Source organism: Melospiza georgiana, chromosome 1 (assembly GCF_028018845.1).
Source record: "Melospiza georgiana isolate bMelGeo1 chromosome 1, bMelGeo1.pri, whole genome shotgun sequence".
Taxonomy (NCBI): Eukaryota; Metazoa; Chordata; class Aves; order Passeriformes; family Passerellidae; genus Melospiza; species Melospiza georgiana.
Genome location: NC_080430.1, coordinates 14,937,442 through 14,963,049, shown reverse-complemented (window position 1 = coordinate 14,963,049; position 25,608 = coordinate 14,937,442).

Genomic DNA, 25,608 nt, shown 5'->3' with positions numbered 1-25,608 from the left:
TCAAACATACAAATTCGGGTAACCCAAAAGAAAAGCCTGGCCACCTGTGCTCTGTGGCCTCCTTATTCTATTGTTCCACCATCCTTTGAAAATTATTTTGTTGAAAACACTTTCACGAGCTGGCTGGCTGTTTTCCTGGAAAATAGCTTCTGAATAAATAATAGGATGTGGTGGAAACTCCATGGAAACTGCGAGGTTGTCAGCTCTGATTCCAGCTGTTGTCCTCATCCACTTCTCCATTGTAACCAGTGGATCTATTAAAGTGTAAATCTTGTGGTTTCCTCCCTGACAGACTTCCAAGCTTCTCCCTTCACATTTCTACTGTGTGGACAGTTTTCATTAGCTCTTTTACAAGTCCACAAACTTTATCCAGAAGGGATGACCATTAGTAATTACCAATTTGATTGTAATAGTTTGGTTAATCTAGAGTCCATTGGCCTCACAGAGTCACTAAAATTGCAATACTAGAAAGGGAAATTAGTCAAAATCAAGAATGGTTTTGATGTTTTCAAGATATCCTGTGCAGCTCTTTTTGCAAATGATGGGCTCATTTTATTCTGAGCTCCTAAACCTAGAGTCCACTGTGAGGTTTGGTGTCTTAGTCAGAGTATGTATTAATATAATACCAATATAAAGAAAAAAGAAGATAAATGTGAGTACTTTAGAACCATTCTATTTCACATGACAAACTCGATTTTTTTCTACTACCTTAAATACATTATTCTGTGTTATATTTTGTTTTGAGTTTCTATTTTCATAACATAGAACTAGTTTCTTATTTTTTGTGTTCCTCAGTTCTATAGACAGTGAGAGAAAATAACACCCTGAAGGTCCAGGCAGAGTCTTCTGAAGATATAAACTGTACAATAGGTGTGGTGTGCTTTTCCTCCGGGTAATGATTCTGCAAGGCAGGGCAGTATTGCTTCATGTGGGATTGTCTCATTTTAAGACTGTTAAAAGAGTGGCTACATTATGATCTCTTTTCCCACTAAATATTGCCAAAATATTTTTAAAACAGGATTTCATTAAAACAGGTCAGACTTTGTCACACACAAATAATTAAGGAAAAAGGGCAGGAACTTTTTGAAAAGAAATTAAAACGCTTGAGTTTAGTATACAAAAATGCTAATCTTCCACTGAAGAATAGGGAAAAGGCATGGCTGGCATGGACTGTCCTCAGTCTGTTGTTTTCTTGAGCAAGAAGAAAGGAATTATGTTTCTCCCATAGTTTTCTAATAAAACCATGAAAGAAAATTGAAATAGTACCAACAGACCTGAAACTCTAGTATTTTTCATCATTGCTGCATTAAATCGAGTCCAGTAATGGAGAAATGTGCTTCAGGGCTGAGCATCAACTGAGTTTACTGCAACTTATTAAAAAGAAGACTTTCCATTTGCAATGCATCTGTATTAAAAAAAAACACAAAACAACAAAACAAACCAAAAAACCCCAAACAAATTAATAAAAAAACCAGCTTTTTTTTCCCTCAGTTCCCTCAGCTAAAAACATTTTTGTGAGCCAGAAGTTGCTGGACCTGCCTGTCTCCCAGCTCAGAGCCGTACCTGATCTCAGGGCTGTAAAGTTCTGCTGCCTCTGGTGTTGTCCAGCCCACATCTGCTGGGCTTCCTCAGAAACTCCTGCCAAGTAAGAGATATTCCAGACAGACCATTTCACATTCCATAATGCAGATTTTTTTTTTTTTTTTTTTTTTTTTGGCAAAACTTGGTTGCAGAAGTGATCTTATAAATAGCTCTGTCTTATCTTTGGCTATGGCACCAAGCATGGAGATAGGAGATACTACCTTGTAGTGTGACCTTGGACTAGTTTTAGCTTAAATAATAATTTTAATGGAGCTTTTAAGCAGAGTTTCACTTTTCTGACCCTTCATAAAATTTGTGAAGCAGGTATCAGCTTGCTGGAACTCGCTAGCATCCTTTCCCTGGCGGGAGTAGGAGCAGGAACTGTGACCCCGGGCCAGATGGCTCTGGAGCAGGACTTTGAGGGAAGTGACAGTGCCTGCTCTTGCTGTGGTTCTTCCCAAGGCTATTGGTCGTTGCTGGACACACAAAATTGATCAAGTGGCTGTGCTATGACCATTCTTTTTTAGTGTACAAGGTGTGCAAGCCTTTCTGAAGCCTCTTCTGCTATTGAGCAATAAAGTATTCCCTCTTCCTGTAGACTTGCTTCCAGATACATTTTCTGCTGCTTACCACAACCTCAGCTGATTTTGGAGCCTTTGTGTCTGTGAGGGCATTTGACAGATTTCTCTCATCTGCACTTAATTTTCTGAAGAAATTTCTGTCTCTCTCCTGAGTTTTTTTTCAATCTATGTAAGAAAATTAAACAATCTAAATATTCAGAATTTCATTGGCAAAAGGACAGAGGAGGATTAACCTCTACAAGTATTCAAAGGACACTGACATCAGGGAAGGAGAGGAGTTTGTTAGGAGTATCCAAGACTTTATTCTAGACTCAAGAATAACTAAAACCAGAACAAAAATGTATTTTTGGACAAGTACAAGGAAAAAACCTCCAAGGTTTACTGCTTTGTGGACGAGACTCCAGAAATAAAACTCTTTTGTCTCATCATTAATAAAGTTCTCTGGAATTCTGTGGATAGAAGCATGCAGTAGAAGGATGGAAAAGGTGACCCAAGAGTCATGACTGAAGTTCTCTAGGAAGAAACAAATTTGTTATTGGTGTCATTGATATGATGACAGTCTACAGAGAGAAAATAAGACTGAAGGGAAAGGCTCGCCCATGCCCTGAGAGAATTGTAGACTAAGGATCTGATCTGCTGTTGGGTCTGTAGAGATGAACCCTGGAGACATAGGACTGTGGAATTGCAGTGCCTGGAGGGCTCTGCATAGCCACTTATCTGGCTGCAGAGTAGGACCTGTGCCTAGACACCCAGCTTCAGCTTGTATGCCCTGAGTGTGCAGGCAGCGCCATCCTGGGTGTTCAGCTGTTTGATCTGGAGCTCTAGGGAACTTAATTGCTGATGAAAATCACCCATCTGCTTCATCTTTCCTATTCAATGTCTCTGTTCTGTTCTAAAAAGTGGCAGAGATGCCTCTTTGCTGGTAGAAGGGAATCCCAGCAGTTCCAGAGAGTGCTCCCCAGCCCAGGATCAGCTACACAAGCTGCTGGTGCGTGTTCAGACATCCTTACATGATACTAGAATGGACTTGTCTGCCTGACTAATCTGATCTGTGAGTAGAGAAGAAACTGCCCTTCCCTTAATTTTTTCAAGTAACTTGTCTGAAAATGGTTGGCTCTTGAATGTGTTTGTGGTTTGGCCTCCAAGTCCCTTTCTAGGAAAATGAGAAGCTTTTGCAAACCAGATGATTACAGGACAATGCAAAACAAGCCCCAAACCTATGTTTGTTGTCTTGTTTTGGGACTTATGTGCAGAAGCTGTACAGAAAACTGCTTGGGGGCACTTTATTTTAGTTTTGGACATTTTTTTTTTCATGTACAAAAAACATTGGCTTTCTATTTTAAAAAATTGTAACTGGAATATATCAACCCTGTAACTTACTTAGGGAATGTAGTTGAAATTATACAAAGTCTGCACTGTTGAGATGAAGGTATGAGACCAGTGGCAATCTCTGTACTGCTTTCTGAGGCAGTGTTACGTGACTTCTAGTACATTAGGCATTCAATTTTTTTCACTGAGGGATCAGAAATGCATGCAGTGTTAGAAATGCAGCCACCCCATGAAACTATCTATTTTTAAGAGATGAAATTGTATCTAATGAAGCCTTCTCAAGACCTGCACGCACAGTTGTAGTCCTCAGTTACTCATTAAACCTACCTTAGAGCCTGTGCATACAGAAGGACATATTTTCTTCCCTGTTTCCATATCTTCACATCTCTTTCTCTTTTATTTCCTTTTCTATTTTTCTTGCACATCAGTTCCTCCATCATGTGTTCAGTTCAGTGCATTCTCCCAGCTTGAGTGGAAAAATTTTGAAAATCCTGAAGGAGGCTTACAGGATGGAAGCAGCAGGAAATGAGGGTGCAGGAACAAAAAGGAAGCTCTTGCACATTGAATGGTGTGGCACTCTTGGTAGAGGGGAAAAATGTGGTGAAGGGGGAAAGAATGTACATGCCTAAAGTCCAGCCTGAACTGGGGCCATTCCTCTTCTGCTTCTTCCTAACTTCTGCCTTGCTGAACTGAGGACTTTGGCCTTTATCCCAAGTTAATGAGCAGGAGAAACACAAACCCCCATGAAGCTAGCCTAAACCAAAAAGGATGTGTACAATATGCTTATTTTTGAGGGACATCAAGTAGTAACCTTTGAACTGAAGTTTACTCCAGTAAACAAGACAAGAACTTCAGTTCTGAGAGTGGATTGTGAGAGTAAATATTTCTGCTTGAAATGTTTTTTACATTCCAGAAATAGCTGGTGTTTTATATGAGCTGTAGATATGCAACTCGTTCTAAATCAGTATAATTTTCCTTTCAAAATGTAGTGTTTATCCCTCTTCTAAATCTTTAACAAATATTTTAAATAAGACTTATAACAATTTTCCTGTTGGACATGTACTGTTCTTTCTTTCAGCTCATTATTATTTTACTCAGAATTATTTTGGTTTTCATCACCAGCTACTCTGAGTAGGCCTGTCTTTTGCTTGCTGCTGTAACTGGTGTTATATGAAAAATGATCTGAACTGTCTTCCAGTAGAAATTAGCTTGGTTATTGATGGCTCTCTAGCAATGGCCAAATGCAACACGGAAAGGTTTGCAGTGGGCGTCTAGGAAGGCTGGGAAGGCTCTGTGGTTAACTGGAGATGAGCTCTGTGGTGTCATGGTTATGTTCCTTGTAATATCTGAAGTAGCTGGGGAAGAGCTTGTTTATGCATTTCTGCACATCAGCCAAAATTACTGCAGCGCACATCGCTTCAAAGCTACAGTCCAGCTTCGGGGGTTTCTTCAAGCCAAATACCAGTTAAGATATCACAGTTACTGTTTCAAGTGCTTCCTAAAACCAAGTTATTGCTGATTATATCCATGAAATTGTTTTCTTTTTTATAAGTAAGAAACAAAGTGTCTTTGTTTGTCAGATGTAACCCCTTTTTATAACCCAGTTCTTCCATTGTCTAGACCCTATTACTGATAGCTTCTATTAGTGGAGTAAATTGTCTCTAATTTGGAATTCAGAGTGGACAAGCTGTCAGTATCTCTATTTTACCCTTTAAAAAACAAGTCACTTTTCTATCAGCTTTTGAGTGTGAAAGATTCCCTCATAAACCACGTTTAATTCTATTCTGAATTGCTCTTTTTCCCTCCAAACAGTAATGATCACATAAAAAGGCAACACAGAAGACCTGTTTCCCTCTCACCAATCACCGAAGACTTCGTGTTTGTGCGGCCATAATATCAAATTTAATGGGTCCGTGGATATGTCAGTGAAAGAGATGCATAATGTGAGAAGTAAGATACTGTAATTCTTTACTCAGCCCAGCTTTGTGCTCAAACAACTGACCTGATGGGGCACTGAAAGGGCTTCTTTCACACACTTGTCCCCCATTGTGTTCCGCAGGGGCCTTCACAGCATTAGGAGTATCTGACACAATTCCTGCTTTGTAGCAGTCCTGCTTCACCACGTTGGGTCCAAAGTAGCTGAAATACTGAGTCTCTTATAGTGAAAGAGGCTCTTTATTCATAGACTGTAAAGCCATAAGGGATCCTTGAGATCAAACTAGATGATCTCCTACATAACACAAGCCTTGCATAAATGCCTATTTGTATAAAGCATATCTTTCAGAGAGCTTTTTTCGCTTTTTGCTTGAACGCCTCAGCTGATGAGGAATCCACCACAACCAGCTTTTGCATGTTCTTTTACTGTTTGCAATTTACAGCCTGGAGTCTGTTGCCAGTGTACAGCCTAGATCACACTGCTTCTGTTTCCAATCTGCTCTTTTTTCCTCTGGACTGTGACCAACTCAAATTTTTTACTTTTTCTTGCACAGTAGATAGAACAAAATGTAGAATAGAATAATACCATATGTTTAGAGAAAAAATGTTAGTTAAAATATTAACATTCAATTTCTCTGTAGTTTTATTAAAATATATGCTACTAAGTTCCTACTATCAATTTCCAAGATTTACCATAGAATGCTAGTGAGAAATCTTTAGGTGTGTATGTGTTACAGATGCAGGTAAACCCCAAGGGCATTTTCAGACAGGCTGGTAGAAATTTGGCTGAGACACCTCAATGTCTGTAAAGGAATGCCTTTGAAAAGTAACATCTCAGTCACTTCCCATTGATTCTGTACAACTGGAAGAGGTCAACCTCAGGTGCAGGCATTAGTGTGGCTCTGAAAGTGATGGAGGTGGATCAGCATTCAACTGGTCCCAGGCAGAGGATTCCTGTGCCTGAAGTTGCTTCTCACTCTCTGTCCTTGTGTAAGAGACAGGTGTCTGCAAGCATTCCCATGCTGTTGGGAAACTTGCAATCCCTCTTCATTAATTTGATGTGATTAATGATGTGGTGATGTTAAAAAAGCGTTTCAAGCAACAAATACAAAATTAGCAGCTACAGTTCCAAGTAGCATAAAAAAATATGAGTCTATCTTAAAAAAAAAAAAGGGAGAATTGTTTATATATTTCCATTAATTATATGCAGCTCTTACTGCACACTGTCAGCACACACTCACAACTTTGCAACAGTATTTATAGAAGAGTGTTTCCTGTAAGCCAGAATGTGGATTTACGCAGTTCACAGTTTTTTCATCAGTTTGCTTACCATGGCATCTTTGAAAGAGATATCACTTAACTCAAACTGGCTGGAATGTTTGGTAGGACAAGAATTTACCTTGAAACTGAAAAATAAGATACCAGTAACTACTATTACATGTCCCTTACAAAGCCCATGAATTTATCTGTTCTTCCTCTCCTCTTTTTTACTTAATGCTGAAGAATTTTCTAGGTTAATGATACTTCCAGGCATAAATTCTTCTTCCAAGTCATCTATTTTTTCCACCTCAAACTGGCCTCTGAAACTACGTGGAAATATTCCTTGTTATGTGTGGCAAAGAGGGGAAGCAGGGGAAAGTATCCAGAACTCTGTTTTTTCAGAATGGCCATCATGGAGGACTGGGATACCACAAAGTTCAGCCAGTTACTCAAAAGTTATTCTTGACACAAACAGGAGCAAGCTAAAAACAAATAAAACTACGTATTTATATAGTTGGAAAAAAACCACCATGAAATGCAGAACATGCAAAATACATGAACGGAAATGAAAGTAGAAAAAACCCCAACAGTCATATCTGGCAGAGGCTCTGGTTAGCACTGAATGTCCTCTCTCCCTGGACTAGTCATCTCTCAACCTGGTGGGTGCTTTACACTGGTCTTGGTTCTACAGCTTGAGGTTGCTTTCTCAGAAAAGTCCCCACCTTGGGGGCCCCTGGGTTTCTTCCTAGCCACATTCAGAGCCAAGGCTCCCCTCCCCACCCCCATGTCAGCTAGTTAATATGGGCAAGGAAGGATTTGCACCCTCCTGCCAGTAAACTGGTGTTTGCAGCTTCTGCTTTGGTGAGTTTAGGATGAAACCTCAATCATTTAATCATGGACGTGGTTCTCTTTTCCAAAGAAGCCATGCCAATTAGTAGCAGTAGGCGGGAAATTGAAAGTTCACATTTTTTCAGTTAAATTGTAATGTCACACATTCACAGAAGTTAGAGTCATAGAATCATAGAATCATTTAGGTCAGGAAAGACCTCTAAGATCAACAAATCCAGCCATTAACCCAGCACTGCAAACTCCACCACAAAACCACGTCTCTAAGTGCCACATCTTTTGTAAATACCTCCAGGGATGGTGACTCAACCAGTTGCCTCAGCAGCCTGTTCCAATGCTTGACAGTTCTTTTCAAGGTATTTTTCCTAATATCCAATTTGAGGTCATTGGTGCAAATTGAGGCCATTTCCTCTTGTTCTGTCACTTGTTACTTGGAAGAAGAGTCAACCCCAACCTGGCTACACCATCTTTTAGGGCAGTTGCAGAGATTGGTGAGGTCCCCTATGAGCTTCCTTTTCTCCAGGCTAAACATCCCCAGCTCCCTCAGCCACTCCATTAGTGCTCCAGGCCCTTCATCACTTTATGCTTGTGGAACCTTTAAAGTGACATCAGGAACTGACTGCTTCAATATTTTGGAAATGAAGTGTGGAGGTTCCTCCTGTAAATGTTTTCCTTTGGTTTTCCACTGCCCCCCACCCCAGAATTAAAACAATTAAAACAGACCCACAATAAGCACAGATCCAATAAAGTGTATAAAGTTGTAATAGTAAATTTCTGTTTCTGGGCTTCTAGGTCTCTTGGGACAGGAAAAAAAATGCTTATAGCTATGTACAGAGTGAAAGTGAGTACTTGCTTTTACTTGCAAAGTGAAGCACAGGTCCTTTACAGAATCCCTGTGACAGGTCTTGGGTCTTGTCCCAGCAGTTGTATTTTGAACTGTGGAGGTTGCTGGGCCAAGTGGGCTTTACTTTGCATGCCACTCTGTTATTTCACATTGCACCAAAAAGAGCATCCTCTTGCCTGTCAACAAGCCACTAAATAAAGTATCTGTTTACTTCCCGAGGCTGCCAAGCTAGGCAGAGCTATAAATAGAAAAATAACTCTGACAGAGTAAGAGGGGTGAAATTTTATTGGAAAGGTTATCTGCCCAGTGGGGTTTAATAGTGTACTTAGGCTCATGTTTTGCTTGGTCATTTTAGCTCATTCCGGGCTGATGCATTGAAGCAAATTTTTGGCTTCTGAACCAAAAAAGCAGCAATACAGCGGTTGTTGTGTGCCATCTAGTGTTCCCCATATGGAGCGGATTGCTGAGCAGCTCCGCCTGCGTTTCCCATCCCACATCCCACATCCCACATCCTGCCCCTGCAGGACCATTGCAGTCCTGCCTTCCGTGCCGGCCGGCGGGAGGCGGACCCTGGTGCTGCCGGCTCCAGGGCTGGAAAAGGGATGGAGGAAGGAGAGCCATGGGAGGGGAGAGCACTGAAACAGCTCCTTCAGGTTATAGATAGTTATCACAGTTTAAACATCACCTGTGGCTTGCACGAGGATATTACAACCACTAGATCACATCACAACCACAGTGCACTGGGATACAGCACGTCAATGCTGTGACAGTCCCTGAATGGGAAGAAGAGAAATTTGGCTTAAGGCAAATGGACTGAATGTCCCTGTGCTGCAGCTGGATATAGAGTAAGTCTAATATAAATGTCCTCTGCTGGATATAGTGTAAGTCCAATATAGACTCAGATCCTGTTTTGGTACTGCACAGGCTTTGCCTCCAGGGCCCCTGCAGGAGATGCCATGCTCAGAACAAGAAGAGCAGTTTACACACTTCATCTCTAAACTATTTTGGTTTAGTCTGTAGCTCTTCCAGTATGTCTGTTTTCACTGATCCCAAAATAACTACGCCAAATACCTTGAGATGGGTGTTCTAGTAAGTGACTAATTTTAAGTGGTGTAAAAAATAATATGTCTGGAGAGTTGAAAAACTTGCTGGAAACTCAGCAACTCCAAGGTGGTTTGAAGCTTTCCAAGGTTATTATGAAAAGTTTGTGAAAATTCAGAAAATTGAATCCACCCAGCGCTAGTCTCTGACAACTAAGCCATGGAGATTGTTATGTAGCTCTGGCACTGCTAATGTGAGTTTTGTGGGTGGCCACAGGGTAAACATTTGAAACCACACATTGTTCTGGGAATTAATGAGGAAGTGAGGTGTTAAGAAAGAGAATATTAAATGGAATTGAAACCATTTGAATTACAGAAAAAATACTGCTGGGTGTGGAGAGGGAAGGAAGCAGACCTGAGCAGCAAGTCTAAGTTCAAGCTGGATTTTGACAGGACATATTTTTGTCAGAACTCTTTGTTCCAGTTTAGGTAAATGTAAAGTATTTTGGAGAGATAGTTCATTACAAACAAAGGTCAGCATAAGCAACTGTAGATAAACCATGTTGAAAGAAAGATTGAACTTGTAAGTAATCCTCTGGGTATTGTATGGTTGTAGGTGAAATTTGGAAGGCATATGCTTTTTAGTAGAATGCTTGTTATTAGCATGCTTATTATTATGAAAAGAAAATTGGTTCAAGAAGAGCACTTATAGAATCTCTAGGAAGAGTTGAATTGTTTGACATTAAGAGAGTACGATAATCTTATTTTTGGGATTCTTCAGAAATCCAGGGCAATCCACTGTGTGCATGCAATGAACCCACTTGATAAAAACAGTAACTCAAAATAATTGTGGTGACGACCACATGTGAGAATGTTGCAGATTTAGAAGCTGTCCTCATACTCAGTACAAAGCCCAAAACAGGCAATTTTACACCTTCACAGTGATGTTATCTTTTAATTCAATTGCTTCTGGCCCCTGCAACCTCTGCTCTTTCTTCCTCTTTTTAATACTTGAATAAACACTTTTTTTCTCCCAATACTTACTGCTTTCAGTAGTTAAAGCAAAAAGGTAAACAAGCTTTGCAAAAATTGATTTAAAAAATCAATGCACATGAACTAGCCCAAGAGATATCTCTTGTAGACAAATGAACAAGCATGTGCCTCTTTTTACTAACCACTTGTGCATTCTTTGGATTTAAGTCAAAATCCGATTGGAAATTCAGGATTCTTTTTGTCTTAAACATACCTTCTCTAAATCATGGGTTTGTCTTTGACTTTTTCAATTAGTTTGTTATTGACCAGAATATCTGGTCAGAGATTCACATGCAACCCGGGTTGGCTTTGCTGCTTTCATGGGCCTGGGTGAGTCACTGCTTAGTGATGTCTCCCCTGGAATTCAGACAGAGGAAAACCTGGGAAGGAGTTATTTCTAGGAGGATTCCAGATGCATAGGTGATCATTTTTAGGTCTGTACAAAGGTCAGGAGGTTTTTTTTTATCACATCCTGTGGATTTTGGTTGGAAAATGGAACTTAAAGACAGCAGAGGATACCATCAAACTCTGCATCAAGATAGTGTGTGGAGGATATAAATACACATGGACACTGTCACCCAGAGGCTGTCCCCAATATCACAGAGACCTTGTAAACTATGTGTGTTCACAAGTTTCTCCAAACATTTACACTATGTATTCCTTTTTATTTTGTGTGTGTTTCTGTATGGTATGCACAATACAGCTACCAGCTGATGGGGCTGGGCACTTCCTCCTATACAATGTTAATAATGGGGTAAAAATAAACATTGCACACAGCAGTATAAAATGATAATGCAGCCAGTTTCCTAAATGACAGATGAGATAAAGCCTGAGTCTGTAACTCAGGAAACACATCAGCATTTTCATCACACACAGCCTGGAATGCTAGCTATAAACAATAGGCTGGATACGTAAGGGGAGGAAAGGAGAGAATTACTAAGTCTAAACAATTTATCTAAGAGGAGTTTAATGAGCTACTTCTGTGTTTCAGTACAAACACAGGGCATTAGCTCAAATCAGCAGATTCTTTAAGGCAGCATCTATAGGATTGTTAGCAGCAGTGGAAGGAAGGGAGAATGACAAGAGGGTTGTGCAGAGGAGCTTTGTCATTACTTTGAAGAGGGGAGCTGCTCCATCCTGGGCAGGGCTGGGAGAGGTAAATGCTTATGAGGTTATTTACACTCTCCTCTGACCTTACACATTGTTTGAACTTAGTGTTCCATCATTTCCTCTTTTATTCTATGTAGCTCTGAAGATGTTCCAGAGAAGACAGTGCACCATATTAAAATGCAGAACTTTTCCAAGGAAAAGAATCACAGATTCTCTGAGAATGAGTTATAGTCACCAGTCACGTTTGTGTGACAAGATTTTCTGTTGGACAAACATACACAGATTAAATTGCAGAGTGAAGATCTTCTGGGCTCTATAATGTGAAGGGGAACAAAGACTGCCCAGAGTCTCATTTATTTGTTTTTATCATGGTAGAGCTTAGCAGCCTTCATCTTGGACCAGTGCCTGTCAGAGCAGCTCCAGCAAGAAATGACAGGTCCTGCCCCAAAGTCTGCAAAAGCAGCAAAGCCTAAACAGCCAAGCAGTGGGTAGAGCACCTCAGCCAAGATGACAGCCAGCCCTTCGTCCATCATCAGGGTTCATCTGGAGAGAGGTAACAGGCCTGACAGACAGGTAATCTAGGAAGTGATGGTGAAAAGATGAGTTAAGGTGAATCTCCCAAGATCTACCATGGTTTTCTGGGCTTCCCTTTGCCCTGAAATCAAGCTTTCACAGTGAGGACCAGGAGGCAGAAATCCACAGTAAACCCAAAACAGTCACTATGACAATCTTTTGGGGCTGTCAGAGACACCTTGACAAAGCTTCTTGTTACAAAAGCTGTAGTTGTAGGGCTCCTAATGAGCTGATTCAATAGGAACCTGCCTCCTCCAGGCAGCAGAGAGTGGAGGGAGGCACTTCTTCCCCAGTGAGAAGTGAGGGCACCCACATGATGACACTGAAGCCAAGTACAATTCTTTGCCTTGAGAGTTTTCAGGATACGTAAATGGAGTTGTCTTTATTCCAGCTGTCTTTCCTCCTTGGAAGGCTGGTCCCATTTCTGAGTGCTATCAGGGGAGCTGGAGAAAATCAGAACTATGACAATACTTGAATAGTTGGCAACCTTCCCATGCTTTCAGATGGCTTTTAAAACATAGTGCTTTCAATGCATGCATTGCTAGGTAACACTGAGGCTGAAACTTCAATTTCAAGGTAATTAAGTTATCTGTTCCTCACCATCAGGATTTTACTGACAAGGGCTAAAGGCCCCTGAGAACCAGAGATCACAGCAGAACAATGGAATTGCGAGGCTGGAAATTTCTGGAGTTCTGTATTTATCCACTCACCGTACACCAGCTATTTGTTTTAAAGAAGTGGAGTCTGGAACTGAAACAATGGGTCTCGTTAAATTGCCAGAAGGTCAGGAGTGCCTGCCAATTCACAGGCGCTAGCCATGTGGTTTGAAAAATATCACGAAACTGTGAGGAAGCTGAAGGACTGAAGAGCTTTCCACGCAGCTTTTCTCAGGCCCCTGCAGAGCTGTCCTGCCCCTCTATGGGCAGCAGGTTGTCCTCTTGTCTTCAGGACAACCAGTGATGGCAGCCCTCATCCCAGCTGGAGTCTGCACACAGACCCTGCGGCCTGCTCTGGGGAGCGTTCACAGGCTGCTTGTCTGCTCTTAATCTGACTTACTGGAGGATTCAAGGCTTTTCTTTAGGTGTGTTTAGGGGAGGTTGGAGAAAAAGAAACTTCTTTGGAGATGAAGTAATGGCAAATATCCTGGAGATGGAAAAGGGAGGCCAAGATTTAGACCTTGACAACCTTGGCAGTGGAATAACCTCTGCTGTGTAGGATTTGAATAAATGCATAATGCTATTTTATGATCCCTTGAAAGAGGAAAACTGTCTTGCCAGCACAAAAATTCTCCTATCAACAGTATTGAATGTTTCAACAGAAAAGCCTTGATGAAGTGAAAGCCAAGAGCATTAAAGCTGTTGAGGCCTATTTTCCCCTGCTTTTAGAAGCAGCATGAGTTGGTAGAAAGAGACACTTTGTACCAAAGTTTTTCTGGCTGTAAATATCCTAGGAAATATTTTCTACCTTGTAAGCAGAATTCATACTCTGGGACAAAAGCTTTGCCAAAAAATCATACCAAGAAAGCTTAGAATGATGTTCTAATTTGCAAGTTTTTGATTGTTCTGCCAGATGGTAGGACTTTTTACTGTGCCATAAGGTAGGCTGAACAGCAAATACAGGAATAGTGGAATATGGCTTAGAGATCAAGTATTATGAAAATCTATCAGATCAAAATTGCTTAAAAGTTTTATTAAAAGTATGACTATCATCTCAATGAGTGACTAGTGACCTGATTTTAGTGCATGACAAATCTCTAATTCTGACCATATGACATTGAAGATGGAAGTACTTTTAGAATATGTAGCATATGGAAATATTTCACCAAGATCCTTCTCCTTAGAGAACCCCCAAAGAACAGTTCTGCCTTCTCCTGCCTCTCCATTAGCCCTCCCATCGCCCTGTTCCCACCACATACACTCCCACGTAAGAATTTGTAGCAAGATGTCACAACCACTCTATTACTCTACTCCATTGTGAGAATTTTCTATGAAAAAATAATTAAAGCCATATATTGCTAGTGTGGTCTAATGGAGCTTGTGATTGTTCTCAGATGAGCTTAATGAGATAGTGAACAATACTTCTGTGCCTAAATTCAGTACAATACAATATTCTCTGCCTAAATACAAAGCAGGGACGGGGGAGGAGAAAGAATGGAAAGACGTAGAAAAATTAAGACCAAACATTAGAGAAGAAACAAGTAAAATGTATTGCTTGCAACCACTTCACAAAGGGTCATCATGAACAGTCACTTTTCCTACCAGGAAATTAAACTGAATACATTGTCGGGAATGATTCACCTCCAAGGACTTTTATGTGGTATTAAGCCAGATTCTGATCACCTACCATCATTACTTAGGCAGTGAAAAACCGTGTGAGTGTTTAGTCTTGGCAGGGGGAGCTCACACTGCTGAAATTAGGTGCACAGATTCTGCAGTCTTTGCAGGGACTGAGAACCTCTGCAAACCTTTGTAGAGAACGTGAATGAAATGCTTTTTCCTTTGTTTAAGTAGGGAGCTTGCTCTCTTATGTAGGTTGATGTAAGGCTCCTGTATGTGGAACAAAGTGCTCTGGGACCAGCCACCATCAAACACTACTTCTTTGGGTGTATCTGGTGTGCCTGAGGCTTGGCTCCATTTGGAATTGGTGTCTTGATGATTTGGAGTTAACTGCGTTTTTTTTTTCCAGGGTAGGTGCCCACTTGCTGTGGAGGACGTGATGGCATTTGCTTACCTTGGAGCTGATCAGGGCTGATCACAGGAAGGTATGTGGGTAGAAGAGTAATTCCTAAGCAACTTATCCACCCACAGGCTAGTGGTTTTACCATAAAAGTCCAGGACACCAAAGAAGAAAATGTTTTGGGGCCAAACCCAGGAATTCCTGAGGTTGATACAGATCCTTTCTCTGAGGCCAAGAGATTGCATAGTGGGCCTTTTCTCTTTCACTTGGAAGGAAGGCAGGAACGGAGGGTGTTGAAGGAAGAGTGCATTGCTTTCTATAAAGGGAAAACAGCTGAAAGCTTTTCCTTTGTAATTGTGTTTCAAGTGGCTTTAAGAGTGTGTCTTCCTAGCCATCCAACCTCTTACTGCCATAGTGTCTGCATGTCTTATATGAATTTATTGCAATGGTGGTATATTTGTGGTTGAGTTTATTATTTAAAGCCTTATTTTAAAGGCCTTAGACTGTCATTAAGATGAGATGTGTGTGAATGAAGCCAGCAGGATTTGTCCAGTAACAATGTGTGGTTCTGTAATGATTTGTTTCATCTGTGCCAGCTGTAACAGAGAAAAGTTGAAGTGATTTGGGAGAAAGGACAAAGGAAATGACAATATGTTAAAGCCAGTTTTGAAGAGATTCAATTTACATCGATCATTTTAGAGATTTTTGTAATTTGTATTGTGAGGAGCAGTCTGTTTCTCTGACAGCCTTCTCTACACTTCCATGGTCTCTGCTCCTGTCTGTCTGCCTAGTGGATACTTAATTGTATGTGAATATTTTAACAGGAAAACATAATGTATGGCTAAACTGGGTCAAAGAAGATTTATGCAGCTCTCCCATATAATTTACAGGAAAGGCCTATGAAAAGAAATTCTTTCTTGCTTTCCTGCTGCTAAGTGGATGAAATGTATGTCTTTCTTGCCCCTGATTTATTCACAATATTTATGGATATGTTTACTTATTAATGAAATTTCTTAGAAGCAGAAGACCTACTTCCATTCTCCAAACCACTTACAGTAACTATATCAACTTTCTGGATCTGTTGCCTACTCAGAGACTCTGAGTTCCAGGAAAACCTGTGTGGGTGTTAGCAGGGAGAATTATTTCTTCAGCATGCATAAGTCAATGCTTTTTAAAAAAACTTTTGGTCTTGAGAGACACATACCATAGCTCCCTATATACTCCTGTGCCACTCCAGGGCCTCTTTGTGTGGTACAAGAGTTAGTGGTGTGTCAGACTGTGACATGGGACATGTGTGGCACACGGAGCAGGGAGGACTGAGGCAGCTCCATTACATCTGCACAAATCCACAGCCATCCACAAGTGGCACATGTGGTCATGGAGCTGGAAGGGGAATATGAGATTGTCTTGAGTGAACCATGGAAAAAAAGTCAAAATGCCAGTTTGTGCTGTGCTGTAGCAGAGCAGGTGAGTGTGCTGTGAAACTGGAGGTGTCGTGAGTGCTGCTCTGTAAGTGATGCAGTGCAGTCATACAGATCTTGGCTTTCGTGGATTAATGTTGAAATTTTCAGAATATTCTAGGGAATTTGAGTAACTACTCCCAAAAGACTCATGAGAGAATTGTCTATTCTTTTCCTGCCAGAATGAATGGAAAATGTTCTTCTTTTCTGTGTTCTGGTTTACACAGAAGTAAACCTCTTTAGAGCTGGTGAGTGTGATGATGAGCCTTCCACGCAAGCATGAGCTTCAGGTGAGCTCCTTGGGGGCACCAGGTAACTGAAACATATAAACAGTACACAGGCATATGGTAAGTGAAAACCAAACTTTGCACCTCAAATAATTTCCACAGGAATGAGCAGAGGGACTAAAACTTTAGCGGTAGAGAAAACATCATGGAAATATGGAGAGGGGAAAAAACAGAGAGGAAAACCAGATTATAGTGTAGGGAAAAAAAAAAAAAAAAAAGCTGATGGAAAGCTTTCCAGGCAAAGAGTTGGCTGAAAGGAGGTTTGGAACTGTGACAGAAGAATCTAATTCCACTTTGACTCTTATTCTATTCAGAAAGACAGGCAGTTATAAATTATTTCTAAATGGGGAGGTTTGCATCATAGGAATATTTTATTTTCTCCTCAGAGAAGAAAAGAAAAAGACTCAAGTTTGGTTCAAATAACTCAGGTCAAATAGATAAAAAATATTTATCAAGACTTTTCTACTTGTGTCTTTACAGTGTGCCCTTGCTGGGGTTTATCAATGCCAAGAGCATATCATAATTCTAGAAGAAGGGAGGCAAGGGAGACCTAATAAATAAGTTACAGGGAAATTTATGCTTCCAGCCACCTGCTACCCAGTCAACTGTGTTAATGCCTGGCAAAATCGAAGTCCCTGTGAGATTTCCTGTCTCCTGAATATTAGTTTCCCCTGTAGTAGGTAGATACCTCTCTAATGGGTTTCTGGCCACCTGCAGACCTGTCCAGCTGGGTAAATTGCATTGCATTGTAATGAACCTGCTTAAGTAACCAGGAGGAAAGTTGCTTCAAAATTATTTCCATAATGGGAAAACAACCCCCTTAATTAAAATATTATGCTCTTAAGTATCAAATAGAACAGTTAGAAACCCAAAACCACTTAATAGGAGCTTGCCTTTTTGTCCTATCTTAAATGGTAATGAGTGTAGCTGATGATACCATTGCAGCTCATATATTACCAGGACATACTAAGTTGTGTGATCTGTGTAGTGAGACATATGGGGACATTGCAGGCATTATCTGGACATGCTGTTGGGATATTTTATTAAAATACATTTTCTAGACACTATGTTATGCACCTGGAGCCTAATGTATTCATAGTTAATAAATTCTAATGGATGTATAAATGTGCAGAGAGAGTAAGGTCAGTGAGAAGGTAGATGTGCCCCATAAATAGCACACTCCTGAGTTTTTTGTCTGTGTGATGACAAATCTCACCCTCCTTTTATTTTCACCCTCCCCACACTGAAATACTTCTCCTGGGAAAAGTAGCAGAGGGATCCAATGAATATGTGATTCATGGAAACATCAAGGAGGAATGGAAAGGATAATCTAGTTTTTCACACTGTCATGTGATTTGTCGCAGAGAATACAGTCACTAAAATCCTGACAGAAAAGAAGGAGGTCTTTCAAGCATGGCAAAGGTGATAGACAGGGACAGACATGTCTCACCAGAACAGCTGAGAAGGTGCTGGCCTTGCTGGAAAAACCCTGCCTTGTAGTTTTCTGTCACAATTTTATTATTGCTCTCTGTTTTATTTTATTATTGATCTCTGTTTTAATCTGTGTCTTACAAAATGAAATGGTCCTTATCTTTCATCCCCATCTTGTAGGGATGGAACTGAGCTGCTATTACCAGGCAGACACTGGATACTTACTGTAGCTGCAGTCACTGGAGCTGTGGGATTTCTCCTTCAGCACCACACACTGCATGGTGCTCAAATCCCTGCAGAGCCTGTCAGGGAACACCCATTTGTCTGCAAGTGCATGCTGTAAACTGGTAAGTTTGACTTTCCAAAATTAAGAGGAGGAGAGTTTCCCAGAGGCTCGATTGGGCATCGCTTCCTTTGCCTTGTGATGGCTCAGAGGGGCTGGGTCCTCGTCTGCTCTGCTGGCTCTCCCAGCAGCCAGGATCCTGGGCTGGCTTGTGAGGGAGAAAGGGTCCTAAATTTGCAAAGAGGAAGCTGCCTTGCCACTTTTTTTCATAATCATAAGAAAGTGAGAAGAAAGATTGGAAGTATGAACTTTGCTGACCCTTAGGTGTGACAAAGTCACTTTATGGCCCTGATAAATACCTGCCTCCTCTGGGTGACATTGCACTGGAGCTGGTGCTTTTGCTTTTGGCTGTGGTTGAGTAAATATCATTATTCTGTCTGGGCTTGCCGTTCTTCTGGCTCCTCTTGAGTTTCTAAAAGGTCTTTTTTGTGCTGAGGCGTTTCTCACTGGGCACATACTCCTGAACCCACCATGAAACAGTCAGCAGTGACAGCTACTGCTAACAACATCCATGCCAATTCCAACTTTGAAAGTTGAAATAAAGGTTTTTTACTATCATTTCTGACACTCTTCCCCTTTTGTGATCTTTCTAGGCTACATGAAATGTGGTTAATTAACCTGCCATCACCTTATTTTCCGTGAATCCACAGTCCCATTATCTACTTGGTACGCTGAAGCTTTTCAGTGATGTATGTTCTTCCCTGTGCAGACATTCTATTTAACCTCTTGGTAATCTACTGAGTTAATTCAGATTTGCATGAGTTGTTTTGGCTTTCTTTCCCTTGTGTGCTGGTATTTCTAGTCTTAGTTAATGGTCTTACTATTAATTTGAAGCAGAAAATCCACCAATTACTGTAAGATGCCCTGCATGGTCACTCCTTCAGTTTGATTTTTAACCCTGGTCTGGACTTGTCCATGCTTTTGTGGAATGAAAGGCTTCTGTGTCTTTGCAGAATGTACCTTACAATACCTCACTAACCAACATTTTTTTTTCTTAGAGATTTTTTTGTGTGTTGTCCTACGTTTGCAGTGAAAATGAAAAGTACAAAAAGAGGAAATTTGCATTTAATAAAGAGGCTATGAAAAATTGAAGCTTGAAAATGTCCTCCTGCTTGAGGGAACCTTAGGATAGTGAAAAAAATAGGTAAAATTTAGATAAAATGGAGAAAGATAGCTAACACTGCAATGCAGTGAAATGGAATTAAGGAGTCTGAGTGATTCTTTCTTGTAAAGGTCAACATCATTGACTGAATTTTTGTGAACCTAATAAATTCTAAGATATGCTATAAATAGGAGCATCTCAAGGGCAATACTTAAGTCATTCAATTGAAAAATGGGACAAAATAAATAGTAAAATGATAATGAGAAATGGCAAATCAAGTTAAAATGGTACGTTTAGACCTGGCTTTCTTGATAATACAATTTTAAAATGTTACCAAATCAATTCTTATTTAGAATGCATTTTGGAAAGAGATTAATTTACTTTGGATACAAACCAGGTTTCTATATAGGTTTTCAATGATGCCAGTATTATGTGTATTTGATTATTTCTAAATGCTGTCAGAACAGTGAATATCTCTATTTACATATTAGTAATTTGATATGAATGTTGACCTGTAAATTCAACATTTTATAAGAAAATTAACTAATGTATTTCCACACTGCATTCACTGTAGAATGACAGTATTTTACTTTAATTTTCACTGATAAAAGTACCATTTATTAGTAAGGAGGATAATTAGTAACAGGCTTGTAATAAATATTGTCAAGCTGTTTTTTAAAATCTAGAATTCAGGGAAGTTATATAGTTATTACATTGTAGGAAATCAAAACAAATTATCATAGTGGTCTATTCCTATTTTAAATTATATTCATAGCTTTATAGAAAATGGTCACCCATTTTATATTCATGTATAATGTTTATTTTTATTCTATGAATCAGACTTGAGACTTGTCTTTTTTCAGGAGGAAGAGTGTCAATTCTCAGCATTCAAAAATGTTCTGTTCCCAGCTCCTGTAAAAGCTCCTGTTGAGCATTTCATCCCGACTGTAAAAATTTCATTGTCCCAAGATCACATCATGATTCAGAGATCGAGTTTGTCTTTGATGAATTTGGGGCTTGATCAAGTAATTACATTATCAGGAGATGAAGAGGAGCTGGAGAAGGGATTTGAGCTGGTGGCTGTGCTCTGCATCAGTGCAGAGGATGGCAGCTGCCTCCAGGCTCCTCGCTGTGCTCTGCCTCCTCTGATGATGCTCCAGCTTCAGCAGCCAGCCAGGAACACCCTGTCCTCAGCAGAGCACAGGCTTTGACAGGCACCCCTCAGGTGGAGAGTTAAAATTCAAACAGGGGCAGCCCTGTAGGTGTGTATTTTACGAAGCTGTCTCTGGTAATAGTTCATGTAATATTGAGCCTCTTTCCTGAGCTGGTGCTCACTGGTCAGTAGTGAAAGACAGCATCCAGATCATCTCTGTAAGCTGAACTATCATGTTAAACTGCATCAGAAGAAAAATGGGAAGCTGTGGATATATTTTCTATTATATAATCCACTTCCTTGCTTTAGAGATCTTTTTCATTCCCCTGTCCCCCAGGTAGATATGCTATACTCTCAAATTAATGCATTTTGACTACAGCTTCAGCCTTTTTCCACTTGTTTGTCTGCTGGGAAGGCATGCAGCAGATCAAGGTAAAGCAATAACAGGAAAGCATCTAAGCTTAGAAGCACAATAACCAGAGGCACTCTCACAGAGCAAGTGATAAGGTCGTGGAGAAGTCACAAGGAGGGCAGGACCTAAGAGAAAAAAAGGACTGAGACAGGATATGTACACAGAAATAATGCTGATAACATCTTTGTCTTGTGTTCAAAGCACTCTGGCACCTAACAAACAAGAGCAGTGTGACTCTGTGAAGGATGGAAGAGTAGCAGGTGGCTGTGGGCACCTGTAATTCTTGTCTAGCAGAAGTCAGGGTGGTGATGGAGACTTGCTTACTCAGGTCAGAAGGATTCAGGATGCCAGCAGATGTGCAAGGGGCAGCAAATTGCCTGAGAGCACTGGGGGAAAGAGCTGAAGCAGCTGCTGGTGTTGCAGGAGCAGAGGACCACGACGAGCACGTGGCAAGCATCAAACCAGCAGAGGAGCCATCCCTGCAGCAAACCATACCAGTTAAACTGGCTCTTGTTCCCCACACTGGAAACCTTTAGTCAAGCAAATATCTCTTACCTAACTGTGTGAGTGAGCTTTACTTTATTTCTGTGTACTGAAGGTCTTATGAGGTCAACCAACAATAAGCTGGGGGTTCTTAAGCTCTGTAACATGAAGTCAAGACTGACTAGGACAGAAAAAAATGTGGAATGAGTGGTTTTAGTTTGACCTTGGTAGGTAGCTCAGCCTCACACAGACCCTGGCTCACTCCCCCACAGCAGCTGGGCGAGGGCACCAGAAGGGCAACAGTGAGAAAACTCCTGCACTGCTACATCAGCACAACAGAGCCCAGGTACATCCAGACTCCAGTGGAGTTTGCCTGTTATATACATCCTGTACAGCCCTCCCACTAAAAATTGGCTTTTTTGCTTTTGAAAACCATTAGGAAAACTTGTGGATTTTTTATCTTTAGGGCAATTGCAATGACGTACTCCAAAAGGGAAAATAAAGACTCAAATTACTACTTTCCAGCTTGTTTTGAGGAACCTAACAGCCAGACAGAGCTGTGTTCTATAATTATGGTATCCAAGATAGATGAACCTAAATAGTTTTTGTATAGATTTCTGAAAGATCAATATTGCTGCTTCTTTTTTAAGCCTCTCGTGTGACATAGATAGATACATAGCTAGAAAAGTTGTATATTTGGCTGCTGCAGATGTGGGAGAATCTCTGACAGGTTCCCTAAATATACTGAAAGAAAAAATTAGAGCTTTCATTATATTCTCTGACATGGAAAAGTTTAAGATGTTACCTATAAAAGTAATGTAGGGATTTCTCCTGTAAAAATGGTCCAGCTTTTGGAGGAAAGGATGTCCTCTAAGTGTATGATATTTGGATACCTAAGCTTGTACCTAATAATTTGAAGGGATATTGGTAATGCTGGGTGATTTCCTTTCTCTTTCACAAACCCCAGGGACAGCAGAAGTGAAGGTCATCATCCAAGACCTGCTTTTATTTCCGAGTCCTGTCATATATTTTCTTGAGATCTGAATTTTAACAGCAAGCTAAAATGCAGTTTGAATCCCACTGTTCTTTTTCCTTCATAGGGGGAATAGAGAGGGCCAGAAAACAATGCCAGGAAACCCTTGCATTTATTTTTAGGTCTATTCGTTAACGGCTTTCCCTCCTCCCCTCCTGCTGAAGCTGATGACTGAGGTTTGCAAAACCTGCCCCTTTCTAGTTGTGTGTTCTGCTCTCGGCTCATCTGAGGGCCTGGAGAAGTTCAACAGTTCAGTGAAGCAATCCCCTCCCCATGAGGGCAATGCACTGCCCACAGAAACTGTGATTGTGATTAAAACAGAAAAGTGGAAAGAATCTAAATGCACATTTCCTCCTATCACTGTGTGGTTTTTGCACTTACCAGATGGCAGTTTCATACTTGCTGTGAATCCTCCTGTGTGCCCTGTGGGCAAAAAAGGCGGTCCGGCCTTCCTCCCCCTCTGCTCATCTCCTTGCTGGCTCCCTTGGGCATGATCTGGCAGAAAATTTAGCTCCCAAAAAAGGCACCAAGAGCTGAAAGAGCAGCTGTGGTCTGGTCGACTGTGTGGTTGCACAAGTGGCAATGCCAGTGCCAGCAGCTGAGTGGGAACCTGCACCCAGGGACCCTGGGATGGTGGGATTACACTTGGTTGGTGGCCATGCAGTCTTCAGGTGTCTTAAACAATTTGTGATGTATGGTCAGGTAGGAGTTGGTAATGTGAATTACTGAGAGGTCTGCAGCCCCACAGGAATTCAGCAGTAGATGCCAATTAAAGGATCAAAGAGCAAAGAACCAAATGCCAAAATCAGGTGGTGATATTTGCAACAGAGAAAGATTAGAATAGTGAGGTGCTAATTTATGCAGCTGGAAGAGAACTTTAGAGAGCTAACAGGTATGGGTGAAGTAAAAATAATTAAAATTATATTTAATGAGTGAAGTAGGAAAGCGGGTTAGCACTTTTTGCTCTCTGAGGAAATGAGAAGAAAGATAAATGAGAGTGAATAGAGAAGATAAATAAGAGAAAAAGTAGTTAATGAAGGAAAAATGAAAATCACTGAATTTTTCCTTTGTCTAATGGTATTATAGAAAGAAATAAGAAAAATATAGTTGTAACATCAGGGGAACTTCATATTCCTTGATGATGAACCCATCTCAGCTCCAACAGTATTTGATCATCTGGATAGACATCGGTAGGAAAATCCTCTGTCAAAATGAATCAGTTTTAAGGAAGATAGATTAAAAAAGCTGTTCTGTAGATGTTCATCTGTAGCTAAGGTAAAGTTTGCTTTTTCTGGCTGTATAGCACCATATTTCTGCCAGTAGGTTGTGGAAAAGCATCTGGCTTATTCTTGCTCACAGAAAAGGACATAACGGTGCATTGCATTGTATGGTGAAACTACTGACTTGAGCATCTGTTGCAATTAGGGAGGAATTTATTAATATATTAATGTTAATGCCACATGGCTTATAGAGAGTTTCTTGCTCTTAAAATTCCTGCTTTTTGTATAGGGCTGGTCAAATGTAACCAGCAAGTTCCTCCAATTGTGGAAGCATTACAATCTTTTGTGGGCACTGGGAGGGTGAAAGCCCTGAGACAATGCTGATGGCATGGAGGAAGGCAGTGCCAGGACTGGGGACAGAAAAGAAAGCTCTTGATCTCCTGACTACAGCATTTTGCATTAACCTAATATCTTTCTTGAAAAAAAAAATGAAGAAAACTGGAAGGTTAATATAGCAAGATCAGTGTACTCTGCTAAATTAGAATTTATTAGCATGAGAAGCCAGTGGGGAAAATGTCAGCAGGGTCTGAGTGCTCAGCTGTTTGCATGGCATTTCCTGGAGGGGGAGCAATCCTTTGCAGAGCCACAAAGGTGCGCCAGTGGCTACAGGCACCTGTCCATAGCTCATCCCTGTGTTCCCAATAACTCCCTGCACCTTGAATCCTTGTCTCTGACTACAATCTGAAGAGGGTATCTTGTTCATCAGAGGAGACCTTCAGTTTCAGGCAGTGTCTGGCAACTGCCTGGCCACAGAGTGTGTAATTCAGCTACCGGTGTGTGCATGTGATTGCTTCCTATGAACCCTTAGATCCTGCATCCTGGTTTTCCTGGCAGGCTCAGCACCAGGAGGCTCAGCAGCTCAGGCTTCCAGCATCACAGGCTGCCAGTTCTGCCTGCCAGCCTGTACAGGGGCTTCTTGCTGGTTTATTCCTCGAGTCTCTCTGGAGGGGGCCTTGTCTCACTCACTCTCACAGCAGCCCCAGGTGCAGGTGCCTCTCTTAGGCTGTGTCTGATGTCTCCAGACTTTGGTGCTTCTCGGCAAACAACCTGAGTGTACCTGACATGTGCTCAGCCACACTGCTCTCTTAGTCCATTAGGAAGCAGTGTGTGTGTGAGGAGGGAGGATAATTAACATGGAACTCATAAGACACTTTTCTTGAGATCTGAGTGTGTATTTATCTGGTGGTTTCCTGTCAGTGAGTTCTCTCATCTCTCCTGAATGACAGAGACCACCGCAACATCCTCCAACCCTCTTAGCTTCAAAAGCATTATATAGAATTTATACTTTGCATGTTTTAAAACACAATTAAAGCTACAATTAGGTCTGTCTATGGTCTGTCTAGAATTGCTGTCTACCACAGAGTATTCTTATTAATGTATAATTAATATTAATTAACGTGGGTTGCAAAGAACCAGAAAGGCTTTAATGGTGTTTAGGGAATTCTGGAGACACAGAATGCTTGCAAAGAGAAATTTATTACTGTCTTTCCTGACAAAGTGATTTTTCAGGTGTGAACACATTGTGTCACACAGAAATACAAGTTAACAACAAATATTGTGTTGTGGTTTTACCCCTGCCTGCAACTAAGCACCACACAGCCACTAACGCACACACCTCTGCCCCTGGTAGGGAGAATTGCAAAAAAAATTAAAACTTGTGGGCTGAGATGAGAACAGTTCAATAATTGAAACAAAGTAAAACATAATGCTGCTAATAACACGAATGAAAACAACAATAATTGTAATGGAAAAGAGGGAGAAAGAGGAATAAAACTTAAAAACAACACATGATGCACAGTGCAATTCCTCACCACCCA